The 15,712-nt window shown below is 39.3% G+C and overlaps 1 long non-coding RNA gene across 2 annotated transcripts in view; it reads right to left on the bottom strand.

Moving 5' to 3' along the window:
* Positions 1-15,712, bottom strand: part of LOC148125813 (uncharacterized) — a 212,951-nt gene that overhangs the window by 115,322 nt on the left and 81,917 nt on the right. Inside the window, exon 1 of one of the 2 annotated variants that reach the window (XR_015743700.1) lies at positions 691-773. The exons of the other annotated variant lie outside the window; for it this stretch is intronic. This is a non-coding gene — a long non-coding RNA (uncharacterized LOC148125813). Of the gene's footprint in view, positions 1-690; positions 774-15,712 lie in introns of those variants that run through there. 2 annotated transcript variants of the gene reach the window in all.

Below are 15,712 nucleotides of genomic sequence, written 5' to 3'. Positions count from 1 at the left end.
ATATATATTTTTAAATCTAATATAAATAATCTATATTTATCTAATAACCTGAAGAAATAGTGGGACTAAGTCAAAGAATAACAAACAAAGTGTTTGTTACAAAATAGATTTAGGCATATATAACCATTGATATGTCAATGTCTTTGGCTATATATAAAATGAAGAAGGTTCTAATCAAACACAATGTTTATATCACAGTTTCAGAACAGCATGCTCTATATATTGATTATATCATTTGTCAGTCTTTGGTTTAAAATACATATTTGAAGTAATCTATGCAAAGATGCATACATTATACAATGATGAAAATGTCAATATTTTTGTACGGACCAAGTTTACACTACACCTTATAAGTAACATCTGCACAATTTGTTGACAACTGGCTTTACATTTATATGGATAAAGCTTCAGACTCTCAGAATATGTAGAGCTAATGATTTCCCTCTCTCTTTCTCTACAACTGGCTTTTGCAATCTGTTCCATTTGATATTTGGTGGTTGCTAAGCAACATGCACAGGGTGTCAGAATGAGCAAGATCTGTCAAATTCATTATTTTGAGGCCTTAAAGAGACAACCTCTGATATATGGAAAATATATGTTTTAAATTATAACTATTATCTAAATTAAGTCCCCCCCCACCATTTATCCTTAACATGAATAATTTTAAAAGGAAACAGAAGCTAACCCTACCATGGAAAATGAAACTCTTCCATCTGTGCTGCCAACAGAAATGGTCACAGAGTTTCGGTCATCTCCAAACAGTTGGAAAAAATAAATTCTTTGCCCAGAGAAGTCAGATTACAGGCAGGAAAGAGAAATACATCAGTAAGAGTTAGGCTCAAATCTTTGACAGTTTTCTTACCATAGATAATTTCTGTATAATCTAAATATAAGCTGAAACAATGTTCAAGAATAGTAATGAATAATTACTGTTTTTTTTTCTTTCAAATAATCTCACAATTATTTTTTTCAAATTATTATATAAGCATAAAGTTTTGCTTCATTCAGAGCTATGACTCTTTAAAATGTGGTTCCTTAGGTGGAAGTCTCCAAGTTTAGGAATAAAAATAGATACTTCCAAAAACAAACAAACAACAGACCGCTTGCAGAACTAAAACAAATGATCATTTTCATTGTATCTAATAAGCAATTAAAATCAACCCTTATTAAATCAAGACTCAATTAGAAAGAGGATTGAAGGTAATAAAGCAATTCTGTATTAAAACCTTGTTGTTGATGAATGAGAGTCAACGCATAGATACCCAGTTTCCAAGTTTTGGTAATATAACCCCTTTTTCCCTTTGCAATAAATTTGCCTACTTTGTGAAAATCTTGTTTCTTATGTGAATTGCTTTAAGGGATTAAGCATTAATCTTGGAAACTGGATGTATGAACTATAGCCATTATTTATTAGTGAGTTCATTAAGGTTGACTTTTCTATTGCCTTTGATCCTCTTTCTAAATGAGACTTGGTTTAATAGGAAGATGTTAATTCTTATTAGATACCACAAAAGTATTCAACTGTTCTTGTTCTGAACTATTTCTGAGCTATCTGGTTTCATTCTCAGGCTCAGAGAATTCCTTCACAGTTCTTCTGAAGGATATCTTTTTATAATTGTCAATGGATGTAACAGGGTTAAGATTTTTAAACATAAGCCAACTTTAATCATCATATACAATTAGATATTTGTTACGATATTTTCATATCTCACTGTTGTCTCAAAAGGAACCTCCACATTCACATAATTGAACTACTTTTTTCTTTATTTACTATTATTTGCCACTACAACAGGTGATTTGTTACCGGGGAGAATGGGAAGCGTTTGACTACTGGTTCTTATGGATTATCACAAACAAAAAGAAAGCATTGACTATAACTTCCTTATTCATATCATAATTATGTGTAAAGATAGCACTAGTATTTTTTTCTTTGGGAGAGAGGAGCACCACTTATTTGTAAATATATTCCAGATACTGATGCTGTAAGATTTTTATTTGGCCTTCTGGGAAAACAACCTGTTTCTCCAGACTTCCATTCTGTCTTTCAACAAGAAATTTTATTCTGTTTTACATAGAATTCTGCATTGATCTACAGCAAGGGTGCCAAACTCATGGCCCATGGGCCAGATGCATTACATGATGGCCACAGCCACAGCCACCCCTGGTTTAGTGAAGGGGAAAAATGTTGCAATACATCAAGTGACAACAACATGATGCCACAAGTTTGATACCCCTGATCTACAGGTTTTCAAACTATAGTTTTTATAGTGACAATACAACTGAATACCTTATCAAAGGCTAATTTGTTAATTACCATTAGTCATTTCTTTCCTGTGTAAATTAGGAAAGTTAGTAATTTCTGTGATTGATTCTGGCACACAAACATACTCTAAATATGTCATACTTAAAATAAGTGTAGGAATCACTTGGCACAACACCCAATAGCAGGTTACAGCTTAGATTTATCTATTACTGCCTATTCCATCCTGGTTATGTGTTGATTTTCAGTTACAATTTAAAGTGTTTGAATAAATGAATGAATGAATGAACCTCTAAACTGAGAAGAATTATCTCACTTCAAAAACATTATATGAGAACTTAGCTCTTTGGAGAAAGCATTAATGCTGGGAAAGACAGAAGAAAAAAGAAGAGATGACCAACATCTATCTATGTGGTCACTAATAGTCAATAATGACTTGATAGCACATAACTGAATTATGTCTGGGGTCCTTAGATTCCAGACTATTGCATGTGTAGAATTTATCTTTATAAAATCTTTCACTAACTCGCTTGAGACAATCATCTGGGAGCCCAAGATCTTCTGAAGCAAGTTAGTGAGAACTATTATAAAAATAGGTTCTGCACATTCAATAGTCATCTTATGCCACATTAAATCCTTTTGCACAGTCACTTGACTCTAATGGTTATGGTGATAATCTTGGTGAACTAAAATAGTCAGATTATACGTAGCTCATGTTTGCTTGCCATTTTCATTTTGCTACATTTTTATTAATACTAATATCATATGTACTTGAAAATAAATTGATAACATGGATTTTCTGAACTAGCAGAAAGATGACAGATAGGAGTAGGAAAAAGAGAAAAGAAAAAGAGCACAAATATGAAGATAATGTATTTTTTTAGATTTTTTTTAAAAATCTACTCAACCTTTTCAGGATTCCTGTTATAATAAAGCATACATAAAGCAGAGGTTGCATCTTTATTTTACCAAAATCCTCATTGAAAAATGCTGAGCTGCAAACTGTATTCATTATAATGTGGTACATTTTAGAGATTCATGTTACTTGTTCATGTGAAGCAGCAATTTTCTAATGCCTTAGGCAAGCACATCTTAAAGTTGTTTCCCTGAAATTGTTTTTGTGACCTTGTATTTGATTGCAGACCTACAAACCCAACTTCTTATATCAACAAAACAGCCAGTTTCATCATAGATTTGGATGTTGACATAGAATATAACATCCTTCATCAATCAAAGTTGGCTGTTCTTAGGCACTATTCAACTATGATAGTTCTGCATGTGTATATATATATATATATATATATATATATATATATATATATATATATATATATATATATATATATATATATAAAACTTTTTATGTATGTTCACCACTCAACACGTGCAGGCAATTCATGTTGCAAGAAGTGTTTGCTACTAAATAAGAATCAGGAAAAGTCTAATAGTTTATAGTAAATTGTCTCCATTAATTGTCCTTGACTGTCTTGCATTCTCTTTGAATTTTCACAATTAAATCAATCCAACCCACCAGATCAGGGAAGCAGGGTATGTTGTAGGTCTCCTCCATTAAGTACACATACCTAGTGGGATTAAAAAGAAGGACCTTTTCCACAGTGACTTTCTACCTGTGAAATATCATCTCTATAAAAATAAGACCTTGATATTTTTTTTAAAAATCTGGAAAATATGGTTTTGCCAGCGGGCCTAGGATTTCAAGTTGATATGGAATTAATCAAGCGATTTGTTTAAATGTTGTTCCAGGAAGTTGGAAGTATTGCATTTTATATTTGGAGTTTTATTCTCATAAGAGTAATCATAGTGAACCATAAAATTTTGATAAATAAATAAATAAACAAATAAATAGCATATAGGCTGTAAACCAGCACTTAATTATTATTATTATTAACTATTATTAATATTATCATTAATAATTATTACTGGTATTAATGTTACTATATTATTATCTCTTTTATTCATTAAACATGAAACTCAGTCAACTGAACATTTAAAAATGTATCACAGATATCATTGATTGGCGCTGATGGTTGATACGGGTTGCTGCCAGCATCCTAGGTAACAACAAAGTATCTTCTTAACATACATGTTGTTCCGAGTAGCACAGTTTTTGCAGTTCTGCTGCTGCTGCTGCTGCTGCTGCTGTTGTTGTTTCTTAATTATTATTTCTTATTCCTTTGGTTTTTGGGATGTGAGTTCCACATCCATAGCATGATTTTTAACCCTTGGCCATAGATAGTGTAGGGAGTTAAATTGGCAGTATTAATTTAAAAAAAACAATCCATGTGTATGTTGAAATGCCTTTGGAACATATATCAACATCTGAGAAGCTAACTTCAGGGCTTGTCTATTATTATCTATGGGAATCTGCTGAAGGTATATGAATCTTCATTATAACTATCTTTAATGTTATTCATACCTCTTACAATTTAAAAACAACCCTGACTGTATTCTATAAAGCTAAATTTCTCTAAAAAATAGAATGTTTAGATTGAAGCTTATTCTCAAGGCTGAGGCTAATCATAATCTATATATAGAAAGCTCAATTCCTTGAAAAAAATAGTGTTATATTTCACTGTTAGTTTTGATTGGAATTTGATTAATCCAAAGTCAATTTTAATAACATATTCATTTTTTAAGCATAAACAAATATAAATATAAACAAATATTATTTAAACATGGCACATGTATGATCAATGATATTCAGATAGTTTTATTTAGATAGTTAAGATTTTTTTTAACTTTTTACTCTTTTTTTCAGATCCTCTGAGGCAAATTATATTCTAAAAATCTATCAACCTTCTTCTTTTATTAAAAAGTCAAATCTAAAATTAAAATACTATAATTTTATATGTTTCTAGTAGAATCCCACTTCTCTTTCACAATAAAAAATGACACTACAGAACAAAGGTATTTATTAAATGTTACCCTTTATAGCAAATTAATAGAGAGAATAGAAAGGAACAAAATTAAATTCCCAAATTAGAGTATGTCCAAATCAGTGTCAATTACAAGACATTTCTGTGGCTAAATATAATTTCTTATTTTGAAGAAAATGCCTTTTTTTCTATCTTTCTTTTGATTTTCCAGTTAATCAAGTCTTAGTAGAAAAATCAGCAATAAGTATAAAATGCAGGAATTCTCCAGCCTTGGAGTTTAGAAGTGCAATAATATATTATTTCCCTATCTTGCAAATACTTAATATAACATATAATAACCCACTGGAGTCTACATTTAATAATATCCTAGCTGTGTTTTCATTGGAAGTAAGCTTCCTTCTAGCTTTCTCCACTTAAAAAATATTTCTAACAAGTCTCTAAAAACAATTTTCCATAAGAATTTTAAATAGTGCCTTCCTACAATAACGCTTCCTTTTTTTAAAAAAAAAACTGTTATAATATCCTTTCTAAAGAAGGCATGATTACATTTGACTACTACATCTCCAACGATTATTTTCTGTACCCTTAAGCTGCTTCTCTTGCTGATGTCCAGTTAGAATCTCTAAGCCAGTTTAAGATAATTTTGTCCCATTGGAATGCTTTTTACCAGATGTTCACTCAGGATTGCTGGCTACAGCAGCTCCCATCAGACAGTGTCCTGCTGCTGCTGCTGCTGCTGTGCCTCCCAGCATTCTGTGCCAAAGAAACAACTGCTAATCACTTTTTTTCCTACCAGTGGGCCTTACTGGTTGAACAAACCTAGATAATCTTAGTGATTTACACCAAGAAAGATAAAAGAATGGATTCTTGGCAGCATTTTATACTTTAAATGTTTACATAATTGGGATTTTATTATTTTATTTTGGTATGATATGCATGTGGTGGACTTATCTAAACACGTTTTTGTGGATCTCAGGATTTAATTCTTTTATGTTTTAAAAAAATGCCTAAACTTGCTGTGGGAGGGTATCCAAAATTAGAAAAATGTCACCATCATTACAATTATGATATTCACCATTACCATAACTTTCCAAATGCTATTAATATAGTTGCATTATTTTCAATCAATCTATTGAGACACAGTAATAAGTGTTTACTCTCTCAAATACAAATTTTATCTGTGAAAGACAGAAATTTCACTATCACTATTTTACAAGCTAGGTTGTAAAAACAGCTGTAAATTGCACATGATTTTGATGCTTTTATCACAATGATACAAGTAACTTTGCTCTTCCCTTTGAGATGTATATGGTATCACAAATCAGTTACAAAATGTGTGAATCTTGCAGTGAAGATTGTTTTCATCAACCAGATCTCATTGGTCTTCCAGATGCTAGCTATGACCAAAAAAATTATTTGCCCGGATTCAGATATTTTGTTATGAATGAAGGAAAATATATGTGTCCCAGGATAATATTGCAGGACCAGAGGTTTAGTCTTCCGAGCTTTTGGATTCTTGTGCTGGAGCCCATCCTCAAGGAACTTCTCTTTCACCAGAATGATCCCTCAAAGTTCCCTGAGAATGGGCTCCAGCACAAGTGTCCAAAAGCTCAGAAGACTAAATCTGTGGTGCTGGTGACTGACCCAGATTGGATCCTGCAGATATTTTGTCAGTTGTGCTCTAGTAATGGAAGATTTGATCACAACAACTATGGTGTCATGTTCCATTTGCATTCTACACGGGCCTACCTTTGAAAAGTTTTATCCAGTGTAAAATATAACAACCAGATGATTTTCTGCTACACAGTTTGAAGATCACATAGAATAATGCTACGATGGATATCAATTATACATTGATTCTCAACTTATTTCATACTTTACTCAAGTTCTTAACCATAAATTCATAAGAGTTTGGGGCCAAAATATCTGAAAGGCTATTTTTTCCAAACAAATCTCTTCATCATATTTGATCTTCTGAGCGTTTTTTGTCTACTGCTGTGAATAGTTGATTGGAGGAAGATGTGAGGCAAGGCATTATTAACGCACTGTTGCTGCTGCTTTTATTATTACTGTTAATCCTGTACTGTTAATACTGCACAAATTCTCTTAACATTGTTATTACTATATTGTTGTCAGGCTTTGGCAATATTCAGAATTCATATTATAGAGACCTGGATCAAACAGCCTACTTAAGACTACTCTGTACAATTCAACTTATCTTTTCCCCTATAACCAGCTTTTAAAGAACTGCCATATAAGTTTTCTTTATTTTAAGTCTGTTTCTTTTAAATCAGCTGGGGGGGGGTGTTCATTTTTCTTTAAAATATATCCATCAGAGATTTAGCATACCTCTTTTTAAGTTTATTTTGTTTAGAAAGCAAAAAAAAAAAAAATCAGTGATTTGCAACTGAAGGTTAGTGAGAGGAAGCAAAAAAATTGAAGGAACTGTTTTAGGCCCACAAATTTAAATCCCTGTTCAGTGCAAGAATCCAAGATAAACCATCGAGATAGCTGCCTCATATATGTTTGAACACATCCAGGGAATAAACAGAACACAAACTGGGAACCACAAGGAATAAAGAAGGAGATACATTTTGATTATCATGTAGTTATATGAAGTGAACTGCTTGACACAGTGGGAATACACTTCAGCCTAGGATGTCTGAAAGAAAAAGAGTCCAAATTCCAAGATTTACAGTTTGAGTTATAAAAACAGCTAAATGATGCTACACAGAAAACATGGAACTGAAAATCCTCTTTTGGCCCAGAGTTTGCCAAATTACAATTATTTTCACCTTTAAAATAATACACTAAATTGGCCATTTTTAGTTTGAATAAACAACCTATAGAACAAAATGAAGTTGGTAATACTTTTTTTCAAGGTGAAGGACCTCACAATTTTTTTCCTAGCAAATTTAAGTGTGAAAATGATCAAGTAATCATCTTATTTTTATTATAATTAAATTCTTAACATTCATTTTAAACCCCAGATAAAGTAGATAAAGTAGAAAGGTTAGCTAATAAAGGAGAAAGTTTGTAGCTGAGATTTAAAAGGAAGGGTCCTTGGTGCTCTCTGAACGGTTGTTTTCTTGCAGACATTTCTTTACCCAAACTAAGTGTTATGTCCTGAGGACTCAAGGAGTTCTCACTCAGGTCCACTCACTTACGTGGGCGTTATTTCCCCCATTCCCATTGGTTGGTCCTCTCCAGCAGCCAGCTATAAAAGCAGGCTGCGGGACCCAACCAGTTGCTGATTGCTGCGAGCCAGTTCCAGGTTTGGCAAGCACGGTCAGCCCTTTATTGTAAAATAAAGTATTGTTGCACTCATGCTCTGGTCAGCCTCTCATTGCTCAAACTTAACACTGGCGACGAAGATGGGATAGCTACCAGAAGCACCTTGCAACCGCTGAGTCACTAGCCACCGATCCGCAGCCCAGAGAGAGCGATCGGCTGGCGATAAGGAAACGCTGATCCGCAGCCAGAGAGAGCGGTCAGCCAACAAAACGAGCGATCAAAAAGAGCAAAACGCTGATCCGCAGCCAGAGAAAGCGGTCTGATTCAAAGTTAGAAGCGTCTGTAGCCGCTTGTTAGTCCCGCTACGGGGAAAGTGAAGCGCTGCGAGCCGCAGCCGCTCTGCAGATTGGCGCGAAATTCAAACGGGTGTCATTTGAATTTCGAGTCAGTAGGAAACACAGCACAGCGCTGTAGGAAGTCACTAACGCCCACTTTTGGCGCGAATCAAGACACCTCCAACGGCTAGCAGCCAACGTGGTAACCCAGAGAGAGAAAGAGAGGGTAGCAAAAAACCTCTCCAGAGCTGATATCACTAGCGCTCGTAGTCCCAGAGAGATTTTTTCCGCAGGTAGCCCAGCCGCTCAAGCACCATGAGTTCCAACCCAGTATTCCCGGCGTTTAAACCAGACGAAGAGAAGTGGGAATCGTATAAGAACCGCCTTCAATCATTACATCGATGCGGTCGGCCTGGCGGACACGGGAGAGCACTGGAAAAATCCTATTTCCTAATCTACTGCTGGAGCCACCGCTTACGATACCGCCGCAGCACTCGTGAGCGCCGAGAGAATTAAAAACGTTCGTGGTCCGAGTTGCTCGAGATCCTCACTAACCACTACGCTCCCAGGCCTTCACAAATCGCCAGGAGGTTCACGCCCGTATGAGGAAGCAATCAAGTAAGGAGACCATCAATCAATATATGGCCGCCCTCAGAACAGCAGCCCTGCACTGCGGGTTTGGAACATACCTGGAGGACATGCTCCTCGATCAATTAGTTTGTGGGGTCAAGGATCTCAACCTACAGAGGCGCCTGCTAGCAAAAAGACCTCAACCTCGCGCAAGCGGTCGAGGAGGCCCTAGCAGCCGAGCTAGCAACGAACTCAGCCACCAAAATTCAGGGCCCAAGTGCCAAGTTGGCATCGCTCCCAGTCCATTCCGAAGAGGTGGAAGCGGAGGAAACCCACAACGATGAAAACGACGTCCACCGCCTCGCCAACGACAGACGATCGCAGGTAGGGGCCAAACAAGAATACACCGGTCCACCCAAGCACATCACACTGTGCCTAGCCTGTGGGGGATCGCACAGTTTAAAGGAGCCACTTGCAACAACTGCCATAAGAGAGGGCACATCGCGAGAGTCTGCCAAGCCCCTCAAAGCGCTGCACACAGACCCCCGTCCTCGCACTCGGGACCACAGAGGCAAGTATTAAACTGTCAGACGCACCGCCTTGCCAGGCGTCTGCCACACTGTTAGTAAAATTTCTCTCTCCGCTTCCCTAGAAGGTAAACCGTGCACATGGAGGTTGACACAGGGTCAGCGCTCTCAATAATCTCATGGAGCACCCTCAAGAGACTCCATCCCAGCCTATCTACTACCCGGCTTCAAAGATGCCAGTTCGGTCTGAAGGACTACCAGGAGAAGACCATTCCCGTGATCGGCAGAGGCAAGTTCTTTGTCAGTTTTAGAGCTTTTAAAGGCCACCTACCTCTAGTGGTAGTTAACGGCAATCTACCCACCTTATTGGGGCTCGATTGGTTTCCCCACCTCGGCCTAGGGCTAACAGGAGTCCATGCTGTCTCAACCTCAGACACTGACTCCTTATTCGCTGACTACGCAGATGTATTCAGCGAGAGCTGGGTGTTATAATGGAACCCCATCTCGCTCACCGTTGACCCCCAGGCAGTCCCAATCAGATTAAAACCACATAGAGTTCCATTTGCTATTCGACCAAAACTAGACGCTGAATTGGATAAACTACTAAAACAAGGGGTCATTGAGCCAACAGATTTCGCCAAATGGGAGACGCCCATTGTCACCCCCACAAAAAGATGGTAGCCTGAGAATTTGCTCGGACTACAAGACAACAATCAATAAATATTTACAAGTTAGCGCTACCCTGTGCCCGCTATTCAGCACTTATTACACACATTCGAGCCGGGCAGTATTTTTGCTAAATTGGACATGTCTCAAGCATATCAGCAGTTCCTGTTGATAACCAAACAGCGGAACTTCAGACCATCGTCACTCACAGGGGTGCCTTCCCGATGCAAGCGCCTCCAATTTGGCGTAAGTGTTGCCCCAGGTATTTTTCAATCCCTCATGGAGCGGATTTTACAGGGCCTCCTGGTGTAGTACCCTACTCGACGACATCTTGGTCTCGGCCAGGGACAGACCCCAACTCTTCCAGAGAGTGCGAGCAGTGTTAGAGAGGTTCAGACAGCATGGCCTCAGGTTAAAAAAAGAAAAATGCGCCATTGCCACTAGACAGGTGGACTTTCTGGGTTATAAAATTGACGCCTCTGGCATTCACCCCCTGGAGTCCAAGGTTAGGGCAATCCACGAAGCTCCCACACCAACCTCCAAAACGGAGCTACAAGCTTTCTTGGGGCTGCTGAACTTTATGCATCCTTCTTGCCCCATAAAGCCTCAGTAGCCGAACCCCACACAGATTACTAGACAAAAGTCACCGTGGCACTGGGGGCACAAAGAAGACCAGGCGTTTAACGCCGGCCAAATCACTGCTTACATCAGAGGCAGTACTCATCCAATTCGACACCAACCTTCCTTTAGTACTGGCAGTAGACGCATCCCCTTTTGGAATTGGGGCGGTCCTTAGTCACAGACTCCCCAATGGCGCCGAAGCCCCCATCGCTTTTCTCCAGGACACTCTCGGCCACGGAGCGAAATTACAGCCAAATAGACAAGGAAGCCCTAGCAGCTGTTGCAGCCGTGAAAAAGTTTCACTAATTCCTTTTTGGCCACTTTTTGAACTGGTCACCAACCATAAGCCCCTCCTGGGCCTACTGGCCGTGACAAACAGACGCCTCAAGTCCTTTCCCCTAGGATGACAAGGTGGACACTTTTCCTAGCGGCCTACTCATACAAACTCATTCACCGCCCGGCAAAACTCTATCCCACGCCGACGCCCTCAGTCGCTGCCCCTTACCCAGCCCGGCCTGAAGACCCAGCTCCTGTCAACGCCATTTTCGAAATCACCCAGTTGACCTGCCCATCACCGCCCTTGACATCGCCGCTAAAACCAAGGCAGACCAAACGCCTCGCCCAGGTGCTCGACTGGGTGAGGAGGGGGTGGCCGGGAGGCAACGTTGATAACAAATTCGCACCCTTTGGACTCGCATGCAGGAGCTGTCCAGTTTGCAGGGTTGTCTACTGTGGGGCACTCGAGTGGTCATTCCGACCTCGCTGCGTGCACTCCGAGTCCTGGAGGCGTTGCACGAGGGACACCCGGCATCGTGAGAATGAAGGCATTAGCACGCAGCTACGTGTGGTGGCCGGGTTCAGACGAGACATTGTCAATTGGGTAAGTTCCTGCAGCATTTGCCAGGAATCCGGCCCTGCTCCCCCATTGCCACCCTACCAGATGGGAGAGCGCCAGCGCCCTTGGTCTAGAATCCATATCGATCTGGCCGGCCCTGCATGGAAAGATGTTCCTAGTGGTCGTGGGACGCTATTCCAAGTGGATAGACGTGGCACTGCTATCCACGACCACCACACTAGCAATCACCAACGTGTTAACGCGCCTGTTCGTTACACATGGACTGCCCGACTCCTTGGTCTCCGATAATGGCCTACAGTTCGCATCAGTAGAATTCAGCCGTTTTGCAACCAACCTAGGCATTCGCCACATTTTCACAGCCCCATTTCACCCTGCGAGTAATGGATTGGCTGAAAGGGCCGCCAGGACCACCAAAGAGGCCCTCGCTAGGTTTGGCAGAGATGACTGGCACCACAAACTCTCACGGTTCCTGATGAGCCAGCACTCAACCCCCTGTGCAGTCACCAATAAGTCCCCAGCGGAACTTCTGATGGGCCGGCGCCTGAGGACTGTATTGGATAGACTGCACCCACAACACTGCCTGACTCTCCCTCGCTTCTACTTTGGGTTAGACATTTTATGTTACAGGAGCCGATATTCGCAAGGAATTTCGCTGGGGACCCACTTTCTTGGATTCCAGGCGAGGTCATCGCCGTCACCGGCCGAGATCGTATAGAGTCAGGCTGGAGGATGGTCGCGCCTGGAGGAGACACATAGACCAACTCAGAAGGCGCTCAGCAACCTCGCCAACGAGAACCCAGAGTCTCCAGTCGAAAGGGAACCGTCTCATCCGCCGCCTTCAGCCACATCGCACACAGCGACCAGTTCTGCGCCAGCGGTCGTCCCGGTCAGCCCAAACTCAGACAACAGCGCCCAGAGAGCTGACCAGCCTGATCCGACCCACGAGTCCTCGACCCCAGTAACCAACCCGGTGGTTTCCGAGGATGCCCAGTCCAGAGAGAGTGTTGGCGACACTATGCCGGCTCAACCGTCACAGACTGATACCGAACAGACAGACAATGTTCCCGAGTTGCGCCGCTCCGGGCGCCAACACAAACCCCCCGTTTGAAGTTCCCACCCAGGTCCGTTCGCGCCGCGGGGGCGGTTGCCCTCTCTCATTGGTTGGTCCTCCCCAGCAGCCAGCTATAAAAGCAGGCTGCGGGACCCAACCAGTTGCTGATTGCTGCGAGCCAGTTCCAGGTTTGGCAAGCACGGTCAGCCCTTTATTGTAAAATAAAGTATTGTTGCACTCATGCTCTGGTCAGCCTCTCATTGCTCAAACTTAACACTAAGTAACATCCTACTATGGGTAATGAAATGTCTGCAAGAACACAATCAGGCTCAGAATAACTGAACATTGGGGCAGCCCTAGAAAATAAACAGATGATGATAAGAAAACCAAAAATATCAACATTTAATTTTATTCTAGGCTAGAGAAAAATTTAACCATTTATTGAAATTCACAAAGCAAGGAAATGATGCATAACATAACTTACTCTATCATCTTTGAGATAGGAAGTTTATTTTGCATCAGGCATCAAGAATGAGTAACGTGACCACAACTGTTGCAAGAATCAGAGACAGGCTAAATAGAAGTAGGAATAATATTGAGAATGGATGATATTTCCTTATGAAATTCCTATCTGACTACCAAAATCAGGAATATTGCATGATTCTGTTTTCGTTCCTTTAATTCAATTATCCAGAAAACCCTTTTCTCAATTGATGTCTTCCAAATGTATAACTTCAGCTCTGATGATTTTTAGCTTTGAGATCATTTTGAAAGTTACAAATCTACATATCCATGGAGCCCTATATTAGAGAACTAAGTACTATTTAAAACATTGATTTATTTGCAATCCATGAAGGTGTACATAGAACATAGAATAATAGAGTTGGAAGAGACCTTGGAGGTCTTTTAGTCCAACCCCCTGCTCAAGCAGGAGACGCTATACCATTTCAGACAAATGGCTGTCCAGTAAATCAGTGTTGGGCATTAACACTGACAATCTGACAGCTTATGCTGGTAATGATTTTATTAACAGAGAAGTATATAACCAGATTTGTTTACAGGAGGTCATATCTTGAAATGCAACAAACCATCAGCATGTTAGATTGCATTTGTGCCAATGATTCAATACTAGTTAAAAAGTCATAGGCAGCAATGCAATTTGAGGAACTATGGAAGATTGAATTATCTGAAACAAATACCATGAAATTTTAAATTCACTGGAAATGTTTTTATCATACCTACTACATAATTCAACTAAGGACTCCTCTTTGTTCTTGAAAAATATGTATTTCAGAAATCAAATTACTTTTTTCCACACAACATATGTTAGGAACATAGAACTATAAACTAAATAATACCCCAATATTCTTCATTTTTTTAAAAAAAAGATTCTTTAGGACTCTTTAAATGTTAAACAAAATGCAAACAACTGATTAATCAAATGTGGAAGAGTTTCTGCTGATGTATTAGAGGCTGCATCCCATTTAATGAGGCAGAGACCACTTGGAGTTTAGAAGTCCAGGTCAGCATTATGTCTAATGAAGCATTCTAAACATGAATACAGCTAACTGCAGACCAGAGTAGCAACAGGATACATACCTGGACAGCAGACATTTGAATTGGATTAATGCCAAAAAATGAGACTAGGAAGGCATGCTGGCAAAGCAGATAAGTAATGATCTGGAGCATAGCATGGAAAGATGCCAGAAAGCAGAAACACACAGAATGAGAGAAATCAATATTGAAGGTTTGTAAGTTTTTTTGTTTTTTTGTTAAAAAAAACATAGCAAAAGCTGAAATAAACGGTATTGGATAGATAAGCATGACTTTATCCTAATAAGTTAATTATTGGTGAAGACTGGAGGAGGTGATCATCATTCTTTTTACTTCACATCTCAAAGCCTTTTAGTAGTGTTAACAACTGACCATAAGCATGTGCAGATCCCTCTTATATTTACTGGAACTGGCAAAAGGGGTCTTAGAAGTGTGGTCACTTCATTTTTAGAGGTAGGGGACAGCTTTGAGGGTGTCAAGCTTCACATAGACACATAGCAATGTGCACGGATGTATAAGCAAAATACACATATATTAATTTACCTTATAAGAAATGTCACTACACAGAGGAACAGTAAAGATATTAAAAGACAATGGAGACAATCTATTCAACTCTTGGGAATAGAACAAAGGAAAGAACCAGTTGTTCATTATATTTAAAATCATCTTTCTGTAATGTTTCTGCATCAAGTTTTTGTTGTTATTTTTGCCCTGTTGAAACAAAAAATAGAAAAACAGGGTAACCAGCAGCAGGTGGATGGATTCCGTTATAGTGGCAATAGATGCACCATTGGAAGACTGACCGTGTTAGGGAGAGATGACCGTGGAAAAAAAATCTCTGTATGGTTGCTTAAGAATTTACACTGACTTTCTGATACTTGATCAATTTGTTTGTACCCATCATTTTCATTCATTATTTCAGATTCATCTTTTCTGCACTTAAACATATTTTCTGACATTTGGTTCATCCACATGATCAACAGCTGTCCACAATTATTACTTCTACTCCTGATTTTTATCTAGCTGAGAACAGGAACATTTAAAGGGTCACTGGAACTTCAGCTTAAACACCTCTGCAAAGCAAAGAAATGAAATGAAGGAGCAACTCACTTCTGTTTACTGAGGTAGAGCGGCATCATGG

The sequence above is a fragment of the Pseudonaja textilis genome, chromosome 4, assembly GCF_049901715.1.
Source record: "Pseudonaja textilis isolate UNSWEBS1 chromosome 4, rPseTex1.2, whole genome shotgun sequence".
Classification (NCBI taxonomy): domain Eukaryota; kingdom Metazoa; phylum Chordata; class Lepidosauria; order Squamata; family Elapidae; genus Pseudonaja; species Pseudonaja textilis.
This window is presented reverse-complemented; position numbering and strand designations above follow the sequence as displayed.